We start from the raw sequence: 18850 nt of genomic DNA, 5'->3' as shown, positions 1-18850 counted from the left end.
CTGAAGCGCAACCAAACTGAAAGATAAAAACAGTTTGGACTGAGACAACTGTATTCTCTGTAGCTTGATTCATAACGGACCAAGGAGACCATTGTGGTAAAATGACTAGTGATGCATGTGACATTGATGGACACTGGGCTTAAATTGTTAGATGTTCTATGAGCCCAGATGACTATGTTATGACTGGCTGTGAGTGTAATGCCCATGAACCTGTCAGCAGTGTGACCACACCTCACTCATGCAGTCAGACAAACAGCAGATTAGACTGTCTGACATGATAATGAAGAGAAAAACAGGGGGAAACATGTCAGAGAGCAGTCTTGAGACCACAGCCAATTACTTTAATGAAAATGTAAGAAAAATGCTCTTTGTCAGATTCATTTTCACCAAGTGACCTTAATAAATGTCAAAAGATGTCAGATGTCGAAGAGCAGATATGTTTTGACACCATGAGCAGCTGGATGACTGCTGACTCATACAGGCCCAGATAAGACTGTAAATAAAGTTGGCGGATATGACTCCTTCCAAAAGTGAAGACAAAACATTTGGGTTGCCCCCTTGTCGCAGGCTACAGTATAGGTCATGAACGCTATGAATGAATTAGATGCTCCGTGTGACAAGGACAAAACTACAACACCAAATTGCATGTTAAATAATTGTATTTCCCAGTTCTATTTAAGGTGGTTCTTATCACACTAATAGGTGTCTATGTATGTTCATATTATATATTTGTGAAAGGTTCATGGTTTGGTTAATTACTTGATTCTATAAAAACATGTTGAAACATCATGATTGACAGCTGAGATGATTTGTCACAATTGGTTGTGTGTCCTCGTTTATACCAAAATGCTTCCAATGATGTCACCAGTGCAGGATGACAGAGTTTATCACTTTAAATTTTTGGCTCCTTTTCTGTGCAGTGGGAGTCCAGTCTATGGCCCAGACATTCATACATGTGATCCAAATAAAGCCCTGCAGTAAAGTACAGTTAGAGCAGCCTAATATCATCAGCAGTTAGATACATATGTTAAATATACTTTTACTGCTCATTCAAAGACAGTAAGCATGGGATTAAGGGTGGATGGTAAAAACAGAACTATACCTAATGTATAAATTAGCGTTGAGCTTTTTTACCATATACTGTCGTCACGGATCAAAAGAAGCAATTATAAAACGACAACAGAAGGAGGCAGCACAGCATTGAATTGTGCCTAATCTGCCAAAAAGAAGAGGAAGATTTACTGCACAACGTCCCCAGACATGGGAGGCCCTGTGATATCATACAAGTGTGTCACTTGTCCATTTTAATAGACGACAAACTGCGAGTAAAGTCTGTATCCAATTATCTGGACTTTACCCTAAGGTCATGTCTGAAATACACAGAGTAGAAGGGTATATCCGTAATGTATTGTTTACATTGAAAATATTGCGGAATAGGGTGGTGATGACTATGTGGTGAGCTATGGAGTTATCGTGAGTCAGAAAAACTTATGTCGAGGGATTGATGAGGGTGAAGGAGGATCATGTGTGCTCCATGGACCAGGAAGAGGGAGGCGTCATTGCCACGCCAAGGACACACACACATTAGCACACACATACACACACAGGAGAGAGGTTAAGACAGACAGAATGAAGGAATGGACACCAAACACAATGGACAGACACATATAAAACCTGCACTCACTGCAGAACTGTGACAGCACAGTTTGAGACAAAAAACACACTTTAGTTCCCTCCTGTTGCCAGCCCACGTTTTGTTCATTACATTTTCAAAACCCATTACAGGACTCTATGATATGGTGAACTTAATTGATCCCACACCAGTGAAATTCACGCCTTACAGAGGCAGCTGGTCCAAAAGAGGTAGACATAGAGCAAGTGATAAGTAAATAGAAATAATAATAGGCAATAAGATGAAATATGCACCCAAGGTATTATAAATAATACATAAACAAAATCCATTGGCCCTGGAGGATTCATGGTTTTAACCTTTGTGTCGTGTTCGGGTCAAATCTGACCGATTTCCATTTCGATCAATCATAAATATTGTGTTTTACATTTTATTGTCTCAAGGGCTTATGATATCCTCCACACTAGGCATTTGAACATTTACAATTGCTGATCACTACTTTCATTGAATTTTGAGTTGTTTAGTCAACTTTGTAACACCTGTGGTGTTCCCGGTCAAAAATGACCGCCATAGGAAATGAATGGGTGACCCTAGATTGTGTTCATTCATCAGATAGTACACAACCACAAATCCACCACCACCACCACACGCACACACAAACACACCTACACGCACACACACACACACAAACACACCTACAAGCACACACACACACCTACAAACACACACACGCACGCACGCACATACACGCACGCACACACACACACACTCCACCCCACGTGAACCCCTTTCAGACTGACCATGTGTCCTCTCTTTCCCGTGCTTATGTGCCTGTCCCCCTACGTGAACCACACCTTCCAGACTAAACGTGTAACACTTCAAAGTTACCAATTAGGTGTTTGTTATGGGAACCTGGCTCTTTCCCGGGCTAATGTGTCCATCCCCCCACGTGAACCACACTTTCGATACAAAACTCATGATATCTTCTCACAGATCCCCTATATATAGCTTGCTTGTGCATTGCTCTTATTTTACTCTGAACACAATGAGTCGGCGCCCGATCAGACGTTTTTCTGTCAGAGAGGCTCTTGACCTTTTTTTTCAAACTGATGAAGACGGGATTGGAGTTGAACCAGAAATAGAGGAGGATGTTTCAGAAATAGAAGACAACGATCCTGATTTTGATCCAGACCATCATGAGACCGAACAGTCAACATATGGCGAGGAAGAGGCCCCTGAGGAAGAGGCACCTGGGGAAGAGGCCCCTGTGGAAGACACACCTGAGGTGACATTCCAGTCCAAGGATGGCAACTTGCTCTGGTATTCATCCCCCCAGGACAGAGGAGGCAGAACAAGAGGGGAAAATATCATTAGGATGTCACCAGGGCCAACACGGTGTGCAACATCTCGTCTGGATGACATCAAGTCCAGCTTCCAACTCTTTTTACCAGAGTCCATTGTGGAAATTATACTGGCGATGACAAACCTGGAAGGGGGGCGTGTGTTTGCGGACACATGGAAGGCCTTGGACCAGGTAGACCTCCAAGCCTACATGGGTCTGTTGATTCTAGCAGGAGTACATCGGTCCAACAATGAGGCTACAAAAAGTCTGTGGGATGCAGAGTCAGGGAGGCCTATATTCCGGTCAACTATGTCCCTGCAACAGTTTCATGTCCTCTCAAGAATTATCAGATTTGATGACAGAGCTACACGACCTTTCCGCTGGCGAGACGACAAACTGGCTGCCATCAGGAACGTTTGGGACAGGTGGGTGGAGCGCCTACCACTGATGTACAATCCAGGCCCTGAGGTGACAGTGGACGAGCGCCTGGTCCCTTTCAGAGGTCGCTGTCCATTCAAACAGTACATCCCAAGCAAACCAGGCAAGTATGGGATCAAGATCTGGGCAGCATGTGATGCCAGGAGCAGCTACGCCTGGAATATGCAGGTTTACACAGGGAAACCTGTTACTGGAAGGCCAGAAAAAAACCAAGGCATGCGTGTTGTGTTGGACATGACAGCCGGTCTCAAGGGGCATAACATCACATGTGATAACTTTTTCACATCACATGGGCTTGGTCAGGAGCTGCTGAAAAGAAAGCTCACCATGGTGGGGGAAGAACAAGCCTCAACTTCCCCCTGCACTGGTGTCGACCAGAGGGAGAGAGGCACTCTCATCCAAATTTGCTTTCACTGACACACACAGTCTTGTGTCATATTTGCCCAAGAAAAATAAAAATGTCATCCTGATGAGCACTCTACACAAAGACGCCGCTGTCAGCGAAGCAGAGCACAGGAAGCCCCAGATCATCCTGGACTACAACAGAAACAAAGGAGGCGTTGATTGCCTTGATAAGGTAATGTATATTTTCATCTGTCATGCATTTGATTTACTTGTATTCATGTAAAACATTGCATTTTGTGTAAGACAGGTTCAATATTGTTTCCAATCTATTCATTATTGTTTCTTTCATTGCAGCTTACTGGTACATACACCTGCAAGCGAATGACAGCTCGTTGGCCTGTGGCTGTGTTCCACAACATCCTCGATGTGTCTGCATGTAATGCATATGTGGTGTGGACAGCGATCGACCCAGCCTGGAATCAGGGGAAATGTTTCAAGAGGAGACTCTTCCTGGCAGAGCTTGGGAAAGCTTTAGTGACTCCTCTAATTCAACGGCGCCAGCACCTTCCCCGCACACCAGCCTCTTGCAGTCTGGTGAGGAGTCTGCAAGCCCCAGCCACGGCCCTGGCCACTCTCCCCCCAAAACAGGGGCAGAAACGGAAGAGATGCAAGCTACGTGCCCCTAGAGACAATAAGACAAGTCTTACATGTTTCAAATGTGATGCCTACGTTTGCAAGACACACTGTGACCTGATTGCAAAATGCCACTCCTGTGTCTGAAAACACACACACACACACACACACACACACACACACACACACACACACACACACACACACACACACACACACACACACACACACACACACACACACACACACACACACACACACACACACACACACACACACACACACACACACACACACACACACACACACACACACACACACACACACACACACACACACACACACACACACGTGTTCATGTTGATGTTCGGTCTCTGTTTTGATTTTTCTACAATAAATGTTAATTTTGGAATACAACTTTCAATTTCTGTGTCTATTCACTGCAGTTATTCATGTAACCAGTAGTCTGAGACATTGTTTACAGGTTAAAAGGGAGTTAAATACAATTTGGTGACGATCAATGGTTTTTGTGTTAATGTAAGGGCAGTTAAAACAGGCCGGTCAAATTTGACCGGGAGCACCAAAGTAAGGGGGGAGAAACGAACACGACACAAAGGTTAATATTATTTCACATATTTAATGTATATATATATATTTTTAAACTTTAAGTTGCCTGTTTCATTGTTGGTGAATATCACTTAAAAATAGTTACATATTATATTTACAAACTAACTAATTTATGAAGCATCTACTAATCTGCATCTGCATGAGAGGCCTTTAAGGGTATATAACCTGGGTTACACTCCTTCCTGTTGAACTGAGTCTCTGCTTTCACATCAGTCATACGCCACGCCACACCACCCACCAACACAAGTAAATTCTCCACCTGTGGGAAACTGCATGAGAGAGCATGCTGTGAGAAATACATCAGAGCCCATTCTGCTGTGTTTGGAAACGAAGAACTGGCCAGAAATACAAGCACTTGACACAAAGAAGAGGAGGTTTGGGTAAAAAAGAACAACACTATATAAAGCTTTTTAGTCAAAAAAAAAAGAAGAAACTGTATTACCTCTGTTGCCATTTGTGCTTTATATTATACCAAAATATAAATTCTAGCCAGTCCATCCAGCCTGAGAAGAAATGCACTCACTACAGCTGTGGCCAAAAGTTTTGAGAATGACACAAATATACATTTTCACAAATTCTGCTGCCTCAGTTTTTATAATGGCAATCTGCATATACTCAAGAATGTTATGAAGAGTGATCAGATGAATTTCAATTAATTGCAAAGTCCCTCTTTGCCACGAAAATGAACTTAATCCCCAAAAAACCATTTCCACTGCATTTCAGCCCTGCCACAAAAGAACCAGCTGACATCATGTCAGTGATTCTCTTGTTAACACAGGTGAGAGTGTTGAATGGGACAAGTCTGGAGATCACTCTGTCATGCTGATTTAGACAGAATAGCAGACTGGAAGCTTTAAAAGGAGGGTGGTGCTTGAAGTCAGTGTTCTTCCTCTGTTAACCATGGTTACCTGCAAGGAAACACGTGCAGTCATCATTGCTTTGCACAAAAAGGACTTCAGAGGCCAGGATATTGCTGCCAGTAAGATTGCCCCTGAATTTACCATTTATCGGATCATCAAGAACTTCAAGGAGAGAGGTTCAATTATTGTTAAAAAGGCTTCAGGGCGCCCAAGGAAGTCCAGCAAGCGCCAGGACCATCTCCTAAAGTTGATTCAACTGCAGGAATGGGGCACCACTAGTGCCGAGGTTGGTCAGGAATGGCAGCAGGCAGTTGTGAGTGCATCTGCACGCACAGTGAGGCAAAGACTTTTGGATGATGACCTGGTGTCAAGAAGGACAGCAAAGAATCCATTTATCTTCAGGAATAACATCAGGGACACACTGATATTCTGTCAAAGGTACAGGGATTGGACTGCTGAGGACTGGGGTAAAGTCATTTTTTCTGATGAATCCCCTTACCGATTGTTTAGGGCATCTGGAAAAAACCTTGTCTGGAGAAGAAAAGGTGAGCGCTACCATCAGTTCTGTGCCGTGCCAACAGTAAAGCAACCTGAGAACATTAATGTGTGGTGTTGCTTCTCAGCCAAGGGAGTGGGCTCACTAACAATTTTGCCAAAGAACACAGCCATGAATAAAGAATGGTACCAAAACATCCTCCGAGAGCCACTTCTCCCAACCATCCAAGAACAGTTTGGTGAGGAACAATGCCTTTTCCAGCATGAAGGAGCACCTTGCCATCAAGCGAAAGTGATAACTAAGTGGCTTGGGGAAAAAAACATCAAAATTTTGGGTCCATGGCTAGGAAACTCCCCAGACCTTAATCCCATTGAGAATTTGTGGTCAATCTTCAAGAGGCGGGTGGACAAACAAAAACCCACAAAATCTAACAAAGTCCAAGCATTGATTATGCAAGAATGAGCTACCATCAGTCAGGATGTGGCCCAGAAGTTAATTGACAGCATACCAGGGTGAATTGCAGAGGTCTTGAAAAAGAAGGGTCAACACTGCAAATATTGACTCTTTGCATAAACTTAATGTAATTGTCAATAAAATCCTTTGAAACTTGTAATTATACTTCAGTATATCATAGTAACATCTGATAAAAAGATCTGAAAACAGTGAAGCAACACACTTTGTGAAAACCAATACTTGTGTCATTCTCAAAACTTTTGGCCACGGCTGTACAGGATATGTTTCAGTGGGCCGAACGGGTTATAATTAAGTTCCACGGACTGAACAGTTACATGTCCAGCTCTTATTTTATCTTTTGTATTTTAAATCTCGCTTTCCCTTTAGAGGAGCCTTCACTGGAACAACTCAACAACTATGGGAACGCAATTGTCAAGATTCCAAAGTTTTGGTGCTATTTCCCTGCTTGAAAGGGATTGGTAAATCAACTGCATAGGGTTACTGGACTCAGTCAACGATAAGGAGATAATTTCCATTTGCTTTTATTTAATAGATTCACCAGTTTGGTTCATGTTTCCAATTGGGTCGTTCATCATGTGAAAAAAATAAGGCAGAAATAAAAACATTTGTCAAAATAAATATGACATGCAGAGTAGAAAAGTATAGAAACATATATACATGCATATCATACACATTGTCACAGTTCCTCTGTGCCTCCAGTGCCCTTGCCCCTCTCCTCTTCCCCACAGGTGCTGCTCATCTCGTTAGATGACTCGGCGGAGGCTCATCAGAGAGCGCACCTGCACTCATCACGCTGGCTATATGTACCCTGGCTGTGCCCCGAGTCATCGCCAGTTCGCCCTCGTTACTACCGTGGTAGTTATTCGTTCTCGGCCCCTCTATCTGTTTCTGCCTGAGACCTCTGATCGTAACCCCCGTGTTTCTTTCCCTCTGTGTACCAGGACTTTTCCCTTGGACCCTCCTGTCTTCCTCCCCGCTGAAGATCTCACGGAGCTATCAGCCGTCCTGTCTTCCTCCCCGCTGAAGAATTCCCGGAGCCATCAGCGGTCCCGTCATTCTGTTCTCTCCAACTTAAATAAACACCCTTGAACGCACCACCCTTTTTGGCTCCGTGTTACCTCTGCTCTGGGGTCCCTCTCGAGACCTCAGTCGTCACAGAACGATCTGGCCATTAAACCATGGACCCCGCAGAGTCAAAGGAACTTCGCCACGCCATTTCAATGCAAGGGAACCTGCTCGGACAACACGACCAGACGCTCCAAGGACTGGTAACCTCCGTGAACGCCGTTGGAGTCCTGCTGATGCAGCTTCACGAGCGTCTTAATCCCTCCTCCGGCTCTTACTCGGGGGAAACATCAGCCCCGACGCATTCCGACCCTCCGGTGATCCCCACATTCCCACACCAGAACGCTCCTCCGGTGACTTGGGGTCTTGTCTGCGCTTTTTGCTCCAATGCTCTCTCGTTTTTGATAATCAGCCCCGCATGTATGATAATGGCCATGTTAAAATAGCTTTTGTTGTGAGTCTCCTCTTGGGTCTGGCTGCGCAGTGGGCCACGGCGCTGTGGGACCGAGATTCACGATTCAATTTTTCATTTGATCAGCTTTAAGCAGAGATAAAAAAGGTTTTTGACCACCCAGTTCACTAATGAGTTTTCCCTTCCCCTCAAGGCTCTGGTGGATTCCGGTTCGGATGAGAACTTCTTTGACACTGACCTGGTCACTCAGAGCAACATTCCTCTCACTCCCCTCCCTCAACCTAGAGAGGTGAGTGCCTTGGATGGTCGACACCTGGCCAGGATAACCCATCAGACCAAACCCCTCACCTTAGTGGCGTCAGGTAATCACCGGGAGACCATCCAATTCCTGGTTTTCTCCTCGCCTCACTCTCCCCTGGTTCTGGGTCAGCCCTGGTTACAGCTCCACAATCCCCACGTCGACTGGAGGAGAGGCGTGGTGATCGGATGGAGTACTCATTGCCATGCCAACTGCTTCCGTTCAGCCAGCCCGTCATTTTCTCTTCCTCCATCTCCTCCTCCTCCAGACCTATCTCTGGTCCCCCCGGAGTACCACGACCTCCAGGAGGTGTTCATTAAGGACAAGGCCCTTATCCTACCCCCTCACCGACCCTATGATTGTGCTATCACTCTCCTTCGGGACACACACTTCCCTCCAGCAGACTTTACAATATCTCCAAGCCCGAGAGAGAGACGATGGAGAAATACATTCAGGAAACACTTGGAGGAGGACTCATCAGGCCCTCTTCATCCCCGGTGGGAGCAGGCTTCTTCTTCGTAAAGAAGAAGGATGGCTCCCTACGGCCATGTATAGACTTCCGCGGGCTTAACAACATCACGGTAAAGAACAAGTACTCACTCCCCCTGATTGACGCTGCATTCTGCCCATTACACGAGGCTTCTGTGTTCTCCAAACTGGATCTCCGCAACGCCTATCACCTGGTGTGGATCAAACAGGGAGACGAATGGAAGACGGCTTTCACCACCCAGCTAGGACACTTCGAGTATTGGGTGATGCCTTTCAGACTCACCAATGCCCCAGCAGTGTTCCAAAGCCTTGTTAATGATGTTCTCCGTGATATGCTCAACTGCATTGTCTTTGTTTATTTGGACAACATTCTCATTTTCTCAAGGAACCTGCAGGAACACAGAGAACACGTCAGGTTAGTGCTGCAGAGACTGTTAGAGAATAAACTGTTTGTTAAAGCTGAGAAATGTGTGTTCCATTCCCAATTGGTCCCTTTCCTGGGATATATCGTGGAGAAGGGTCAGCTTCGGACGGACCCGGCTAAGGTACAGGCAGTGACCGAGTGGCCAACTCCCGAGACCAGAAGACAGCTGCAGTGTTTTCTTGGCTTCGCTAATTTCTACCGCCGCTTCGTACAGGATTACAGTAAGATAGCTACACCACCCACCAGACTCACCTCATCTAAGATCCCTTTTACCTGGTCCCCTAGTGCGGAGAGAGCATTTGTTGGGCTCAAGACGCTGTTTTCCACCGCTCCTGTACTTGTTTACCTGGATCCGTCCCTGCAGTTCGTGGTGGAGGTGGATGCTTCAGACATTGGGGCCGGGTCAGTCCTCTCCCAACGTTCCACAAGGGACGGTAAGTTGCACCCTTGTGCCTTTTACTCTCACCGTTTCTCTCCCGCCGAGCAGAATTACGATGTCGGTAACCGGGAGTTGCTATAGGCCGTCGTACTGGCGCTTGGAGAGTGGCGCCACTGGCTGGAGGGATCTGAGCACCCGTTCATCGTTTGGACGGATCACAAGAACCTGTCATACCTCCAGTCAGCTAAGAGACTTAACCCACAACAGACAAGGTGGGCTCTGTTCCTGGGACGTTTTGACTTTACCTTAACTCTCAGACCTGGTTCCCGCAACACCAAGCCAGATGCCCTCTCCCGGCAGATGACCCCCATGACCCCCTGTTAGTCTTCAGAGACCATCCTTCCACCATCGTGGCAGCGGCCTTTTGGGAGGTGGAGTCCCGTGTCAAGGAGGCCCAGCTCACGGATCCCGGCCCAGGTAATGGTCCTCCTAACCGCCTTTATGTCCCGGTCCCCCTCAGATCCCAAGTGCTGGTATGGGGACATGCATCCAAGCTAGCCTGCCATCCTGGGAACCAGTGAACTCTGGAGTTCATCCGACGGCGCTTCTGGTGGACCGGCATGGCTCAGGATATCCAGTCTTTCGTCGCCGCTTGCTCGGTCTGCGCCAGTGGAAAGGCCTCTCACCAACCTCCCTCTGGACTCCTCCGACCACTCCCCATCCCCAGCCGTCCATGGTCCCACATCGCTGTGGATTTTGTCACAGGGCTCCCCCTATCAGCAGGTAACACTACCATACTCACCATTGTGGATCACTTCTCTAAGGGCGAACATTTTGTCCCTCTCCCCAAACTCCCCTCTGCGCTAGAGACAGCTGACCTCCTCACCCAGCATGTGTTCCGGTTGCACGGTCTGCCTCTGGACATTGGCACCTGTGAGTGAACGCTGGCGCGATTAGCTGCCGCTGCTCTCCGGTTGTTTTTAATGATTTTATGATTATCTGCACAGTTTGCAGCAGACCATCTACTCTCGGCGAACGTGGTACTGTTGATTCTATCCTGATCCTACTGTCAATACGATCGGTTTTATCAGTATCCTGTTTTAGTCTGTTCAAACGTACCTGTAGCGTGTTGGCTTCTTCTCACCTGCCCACTGCTCCTGCTGTTCGGTGAACGAGGCATCTGCCCATTAGTCGTGTGGATCTACAGACTCGCTGTAGGCTTTGTGCTCTTCTGGACTGTCCTGTCCTCTCTAATGGGACCAGCGTCAACCCTGATCCAATACATGTATGTGGAGCTCCTCCAGTTTCGGTTCCTCCGGTCTGCTCCCCCGCTGGTGCTACACCACTTCCCGGACATCGCCCGCCTTCCCTGTCGGAGGTACTCCCACCGTGGATCCAGACGAAGCTACCACATCGATGATTCCACTGCTATCGGCTCCTTTTGGTCCTCATCCCGCTGCCGACCTCCGAGAAATGCCCCCAGGAAGGTGGACCACACAAGTTAGCTAGCCTAGCCAGGTCGGCTTCTCCAACGAACACAGTGACATCAATCTTGGATTATTTAACATCCGCTCCCTCACTGACAAGGGACAACTATGACAGGACCTCCTCCTCGACCGCAAGTATGACTTTCTTTGTCTAACGGAGACGTGGCAGCAACCCAATGACTTTTTTCAGCTGAATGAGTCTACTCAACCTGGGTTTGTTTACACTTCTCAACCCCGTCTCACCGGCAGAGGAGGTGGTCTTGCGATAATTCACCGCGAGACCTGGAAGGTTTCGCCTGTCACTGTGCCAGTGTTCCAGTCATTTGAATCTGTCGCTCTACAATTGAATGGACCCACTCCAACTGTCATAGTCAACATTTACCGTCCACCTAAACCTTATAAGGATTTCATTGATGAATTCACCATATTTCTTACCCACATCTGCTCACTCTCATCCAATATAATTGTTCTGGGTGATCTCAATATTCACATGGACAACATTAATAATGCTTTCACTAAGGAGTTCACTTCTTGCCTGGACAGTTTTGGCCTCCAACAATATATTGATTTCCCTACCCACTCTAAAGGTCATATTTTGGACTTGGTCTGTTGCTCAGGTGTCACTCCTTTTAACTGTTCATGCACCCCGGATCATCTGGTTTCTCTCTACAATAATGATTTCCAAACTCTGCTGAACTCACTTGCTCCCCTCTAAACTCGGACTGTCTCATTCACCCACCCTGCCCCTTGGTTCTCCTCTCACCTACGTCAGCTGAAAGCCAAAGGACGTCAGCTGGCGCGGCTTTCCAGAAGATCTGGACTCACTATCCACAAACAGATGTATCATGCCCACATCATCAAATACAAAGACACCCTCTCCTCAGCCAAATCCCAACACTTCACAGATAAAATCACTGCTGGTGCTGGGAACACTAGGGCCCTGTTCTCAGTGGTCAACAACACACTGCGCTCCCCCGATTTCCTTCCCCCACACTTCTACTCCACTGACCACTGTAACGCCCTGATGTCATTTTTCAACACAAAAATAGCTACTATCCACCAGCAACTGACCCTCACATGTCTAACTGTCCATCTCCTCTAGTTCTCCATTCCCCCCTCCCTGTACCACTTTCATGCTTCCAACTCCCCTTTGCCGCCGAGTTATCGGATGCCATCCGGAAATCCAAATCATCCACCTGCCAACTTGACCCCCTGCCATCCTCCCTGGTTAGAGCCTGCCTTCCATCTCTACTACCCCTGATAACTGCCATTATCCACATTATTACTCACAGGAGGAGGACATGACCGTCCCCTCCATTCAACTCCACCTACGCCGCTGCCGGAGAATCTGGAGGGAGGCTCGTGCTGCGTTGGTTCGCACAGCAGACAGAAATGAGAGGATTGCCAACCGCCGTCGTACTGCTGCCCCTACTTACACGCCTGGGCAGAAAGTATGGCTGTCCTCCCGGGACCTTCCACTCCAGGTGGAGTCTAAGAAGTTGGCTCCCCGATACGTCGGTCCATACGAGGTGGTCAGTGTTGGGAAGGATACTTTTAAAACGTATTCCGTTACAGAATACAGAATACATGCCCAAAAATGTAATCTGTAACGTATTCCATTACATTAACTAATCTGAGTAACGTATTCTGAATACTTGGAATACTTCCGGTTTGTATTGCATTTTTTAAGTGTATGATTGCGGCGTTGTTATAGTCAGTGGAGCAGCAGCAGTTTAAACTCTCTCTCCGCCGATGCGGCGGGCCAGCTGGATGTCCGGCTCCCATCCACTCCCACCTCTGTGCGGGTCCCACCGGAGGCTGAAGCCCCGCGCTACGCCAAGGCTGCCGAGCGCCGTGCAGCGATCGTTTCGGCGTCGAGTCTATTTTTGTTTGCGCTTGACGCGAGCGTATCGCTCCAGGAAACACACAGAAAAATGATTTTAAACGATATTGATGACATATTTTATATGATATAAATGATAAAGTATGCATCCCATAGTTTGCATTCCCCTTCTGTTGTCCTGGAGTTTTAATTTTACCAATTTTACGAATCACATTATTAAATGCCCCCCTCTGCCCATCCACTACAGACACACAAGCAGTCATAAAGATAAAAAGAGGGGGGGGGGGCGGTGTGAACCCGGCGTGCCTCGCTGGCCTCCTGCAGAGCCATGACAGCGGAGCTCTGGAAGCGCAGGTCGGTCTTCTATCACCAGGCGCAGGAAGCTCAGCTTGCGGATCAGCAGCTCCGTAGATTTCTGGTAGTGACGGAACTCTCTCAGAGCCACGGTCCCGAGCCGGTAGCGGTGAGGCTTCTTCACGTTGCCGGTGGCCGGGGCGCTCTTACGGCAGCCCCGGTCTCCAGCTGCTTCCTGGGGGCTTTGCCTCCGGTGGATTTACGAGAGTGAATAAACTCGTGAAACAGAGAAGTACCGTCATGTAATCCACTGATTTCAACAATGTAACTGTATTCTGAATACCATCTATTTAATTTGTAACTAACGGAATACAGTTACTCATAATTTGTATTCTAAATACGTAACGCCGTTACATGTATTCCGTTACTCCCCAACACTGGAGGTGGTGAAGGTCATCAATCCGGTCACAGTAAGTCTCAAGCTCCCCGCCACTCTTAATGTACATCCGACCTTTCACACCTCCCTCATCAAACCTTTCTCCACCTGTCCGCCGAGCCCCGGCCACCCACCTGGCTCATCGACAACGATCCAGCTTACATTGTCTCCAGCATCCTGGATATCCGAAGACGAGGCAGGGGGTACCAGTACTTGGTGGACTGGGTGGGATACAGTCCGGAGGAGAGGTCTTGGGTCTCCCGACAGCTCACCTGCACTCATCAAGCTGGCTATATCTACCCTAGCTGTGCGCCGAGTCATCGCCAGTTCGTCCTCGTCACTACTGTGCAGTGTTAATTTTGGCAGCTATTTTTGATTTAGTCTTAGTCTTTAGACGAAAATGCATATTAGTTTTAGTCACATTTAGTCATTTTTATCCTTAGTTTTAGTCTAGTTTTCGTCGACGAAAACTAATTACATTTTAGTCTAGTTTTAGTCACATTTAATAGCCACATTAAACTCCTTATCTTCCCTTCTCAGGTCCAGGGACCCCCTGTGTTGTGTCTACAACTGCGTACTAGTCTAAATAGATTTCGTCATAGTTTTTTTTTCAAAGATCCGTTTTCGTAATATATAATGTTTTTTTACTTTCACAAAGCATTTCATAATCATATTTATTTAAAGAAATATTACACTGTGGTTATGCATTTTTACTAAACTTTCATTTATCCCTCCTATAGGTCTATAGCAGGGTTTGGCAACCTTTACTATCAAAAGAGCCATTTTGCCCCCTCTTCCCCCAAATAAAATTTGTCTGGAGCCACAAAACATATTTGATAACAAAGCTAATAAAATGTTATATAAAGTTATACTATACTAATCTGTAGATTATTGCATTTATGAAATTATAGAACAACAATAAAGAAAACTGTTGACATTTTATTTATTTTTACCTGTTACAACAAAGGGAAACACCAAATGCTTATGAAGAGGAGAAGAAAATACACAGGCAAGTGTAGGCCTACTTTGAAATAAATTAAACGCAGAACTATGTAGGGTTATTTGAGTCATCCCCATATTTGTGGGAAATGTATGAAATAAGAAGTACCCTATTTTGAAATAAATAAAAACATATAGCTGCAGCCTATATATTTTAGTTGGCAAAATGTGAAAACAAAAAGTGAAAGCAGATCAGACTGGAGGCGAACTGTGAAACTGCAGCTCGGTACAAACCAACTGCAGCCTCTGCTCTGATCAAGAAGCTGCGGCGCTGATCTCAGCACAGCTGAGACCAGAGAGAAACTCTGTGTTTTCACTGTTTCCATAGTTAACGAGCTCTGATCTCACTGTCTCTCTGAGCGAGTGCGCGGGGCGGAGCTGGAGCGCTATCTGGAAGCACACACGCACACACACACACACGCACACACACAGACACACACACTCGCCGCTCCGGGTACTTCATGACGGCCTGATACGATTATGTTTTTAAAAAATTGTTGTGACTTAGTCAACCGCCAACATTTTCGTCTCGTCAACGAAAATTAAAATAGATTTCGTCATAGTTTTTTTTTTCAAAGATCCGTTTTCGTTAGTCTTCGTCTCGTCTTAGTCATGGGAAAAGGGGCATTAACGAATATTTTTCGTTATCGTTATCGTCAACTAAATCAACACTGCTACCGTGGTAGTTATTCGTTCTCGGCCCTGCTATCTGTTTCTGCCTTAAACCTTTGATTGTTACCCCCGTGTTTCTTTCCCTCTGTTCACCAGGACTTTTCACACACATTACCAGTTATTACATATAGAAAGTAATATAAATGTATATATATAATATATAATGTTCTCTTTCAACATTCATGAGGTATCTCACTATGGGACACGCCCTCGCGCTGTTCCCCAGAAGCAATTTTACACTCGCCAGCCCTGACTGGCAGGCAGACGTGACGTCAGTCCAGAGAGGAGGGACCTCCTACTCTATATAAGACCGGATGTCACGTCACCGCCTTTAGTCTAAAACCTCTTCTCACTCCTAGAAGCATTATCTCAGACGGCAGGTGTAGCTAAAGGCTAACAAAACTGTTCACAACCACTCGGTCGCCAAGCGTTACCTTGAAACTACATAGCTGGCTGGGGTTAGTAGGTAGCCACCATACTATCTACTCAGCCGCTTCCAATTAATCAGGAAGAGATGGCAACCATGGACCCGGCTCCTGTCCTCACCATGGGCAAGAGCAAGGTGCCACCGAGGTTGTGCACGTGTGGGAACAAAATATCGGGGGCAGATACCCACTCTGTATGTTCAGTGTTCCTCGGGTTGCAACATGCCCGAGAATCACTAATGGGAGAGCCATGGCCGTGATGATCACCCAGGAAAGAGCTCGGTGGTTGAATTTATCGAGCCTCTCCCAAAGGGAAAAAGCCCAGCTCCTCGATGTTCCCGTGGACCCGAAAGGCTTATTCGGCCCGGCGTTAGCGACGATGCAAAAACGCTGTGAGGAGAAAAAGAGAGAGGGGGAAGCGCTCCAGCTTTGCCTCCCCAGGAAGGCGCCGGCCGCTTCCCCAGCCGGCAAACATTCTCCCACGCAGTGGCACGGCCAGGTTCCCAGTTCCCGAAACATCAGACGCACCCTCAGGCGGGCGGTCGGGGCCAGAACAAACCACAGGAGCCCAAGGACACCTGGGCGAGGAAACCTTTCACTTCCAGCGTGACAGCGGGAGACCCACCGGCTCATCCTGTCACTCTGGGAGCCAAAAAGAAGAGGCGCGTTACCTAACGCACCTCCGCCTGTCGGGGGGGGGACAGGTCCAGCCAGACACTTGCTTCCCTCCCGGCGGAAGGGGTTCAGCTCCGAGGAGCTTGTTCCAGAACCCACAAAAGGCGTGCAGAGGCCATGTTGGCATTCATAGCTCACGCAAAATCAAAAAAAGGAAAGATCTGTGCTGCACAGAGTTCTGTGGAGCCGCAGCAGAGTGTTGCCAAAAGCAAACGGCGCACAAGCAAACACAAAAGTATTTTTCCCTCTGTGAAATGTTCAATAAATGTCATATGCGGTGCGCACCCAGGCCAAATGCCGAGGGCGCAGCCTCATTTGTTCATAAAAAACAAACAAAAAATGACAAAAGCTATCAGTGGGACAGACGAACAGAACAGAGGGGTGCGGGCTCGCTTAACGCCACAAGGGGGCAGTATGACTCCACCTATGGCACAGCGACTCAGCCTGCCTGTTGCAAACGGCAATATGAGCGCTGCTCAGGCTCTGGGGCCACTGGCGGCTCGAACCCGAGAGTGGCGAACCTGTGGGGTATCGGAGTGGGTATTGAAGACTGTGACCAGGGGCTACAGGCTTCAATTTGCATCCATTCCACCCCGTTTCAACGGGATATTGCAGTCACAGGCGCAAGGAGAAAATGCGCACATCTTGCAGAAATTTCTGCTCTGCAGGAAAAAGGGGCTGTTCAGGTGGTTCCTCCAGAACAGAGCCAGAGTGGCTTCTATTCAAGGTACTTTCTGGTCCCGAAGAAGGACGGGGGTGTACGCCCGATAGTGGACCTGCGGTCACTAAACACACACTTGAGGCGGTACACATTCAGAATGCTGACACATTCAGCGCTGATCCGTTTTGTGCGCCCAGGCGACTGGTTTACAGCCATAGACCTAAAAGACGCACATTTCCACATCCCTATCTACCCCCCTCACAGGAAATATCTCAGGTTTGCCTTCCAGGGCATAACATACGAATACCTGGTGCTCCCGTTCGGTCTATCGTTAAGCCCACGGGTGTTTGTGAAATGCACCGAGGCAGCGATGGCACCCCTGAGGGAGGGGGGTATGCGTATAGCGATGTATATAGACGACTGGCTCATAGCGGCACAATCGCCCCAGCAAACTCAGGCCCACACAAGTCAGCTCACATCGCATCTGGCAGCCCTGGGTTTTGCGGTAAACTGGGAAAAGAGTGTTCTGATTCCAACTCAGTAAATCACATTCATAGGGCTGTCCCTCGATTCAGTCACGTTCAGAGCGCGTCTGTCCGCGGAAAGGATAACAGCTTTCCAAGCTTGTCTGGCACTTTTTCGCAGGGGGGCGTGGCTAAAATTCAGGTCGTGCCTCAGACTGTTAGGGCTGATGGCCTCAGTTCTGGTGGTCACTTCACTGGGTCGTTTACACATGAGACCAGTTCAGCGCTGGGTGGCGTCGCTCAAACTGAGCCCGACGCACCACCGTCATCACCAGGTCTTAGTCTCTATGGCCTGCGTCCATGCGCTGCGCCCATGGAGATGCACGGGTTTTCTGACCAAGGGCGTTGCCATGGGAACGGTCATGACACGGAGGGTAATTACAACAGATGGCGGGCTGGGGGGCCACGCACGAGGGCAGGACAGTGAGCGGAACCTGGACTTTACTAATACAGTCCGCTCACATAAATTGTCTGGAACTGTTGGCTGTATCGTTGGCACTGAAACAATTTTTGCCTCTTCTCAGAGGGCAACATGTTCTGGTCAGAACGGACAATACCACCGTGGTGGCATATATCAACAGACAGGGGGGGCTGCGCTCACGTCATCTTCACACATTGGCACACAGACTTATAGTCTGGAGCAGTTCTCACCTGTTATCCCTCAGGGCGACACATGTGCCGGGCACACGGAACTGGGGAGCGGATTTGCTCTCCAGAGGCAGCCCTCGCTACAAGGATTGGAAACTCCACGGCGAGGTGATAACGCAGATATGGAGGAAATTCGGCCGGGCTCAGGTGGATCTCTTCGCGTCAAAAGAAAACGCACAGTGCCCGATGTTTTACTCCCTGACCGGCCGGAACGCCCCGATGGGGGGGGATGCTATAGCGCACGAGTGGCCACAGGTTCTACTGTACGCTTTCC

General features: G+C 47.6%; 1 pseudogene; it reads left to right on the top strand.

The window, feature by feature from the left end:
* The first annotated feature begins 2675 nt into the window (after positions 1-2675).
* On the top strand, positions 2676-7869 carry LOC133012218 (piggyBac transposable element-derived protein 4-like; annotated as a pseudogene).
* The last annotated feature ends 10981 nt before the right edge of the window (positions 7870-18850 follow it).

The sequence above is a fragment of the Limanda limanda genome, chromosome 10, assembly GCF_963576545.1.
Source record: "Limanda limanda chromosome 10, fLimLim1.1, whole genome shotgun sequence".
Classification (NCBI taxonomy): Eukaryota; Metazoa; Chordata; class Actinopteri; order Pleuronectiformes; family Pleuronectidae; genus Limanda; species Limanda limanda.
The sequence above is the reverse complement of the archived record's forward strand: the minus strand, read 5'-3'. Positions and strand labels throughout refer to the sequence as shown.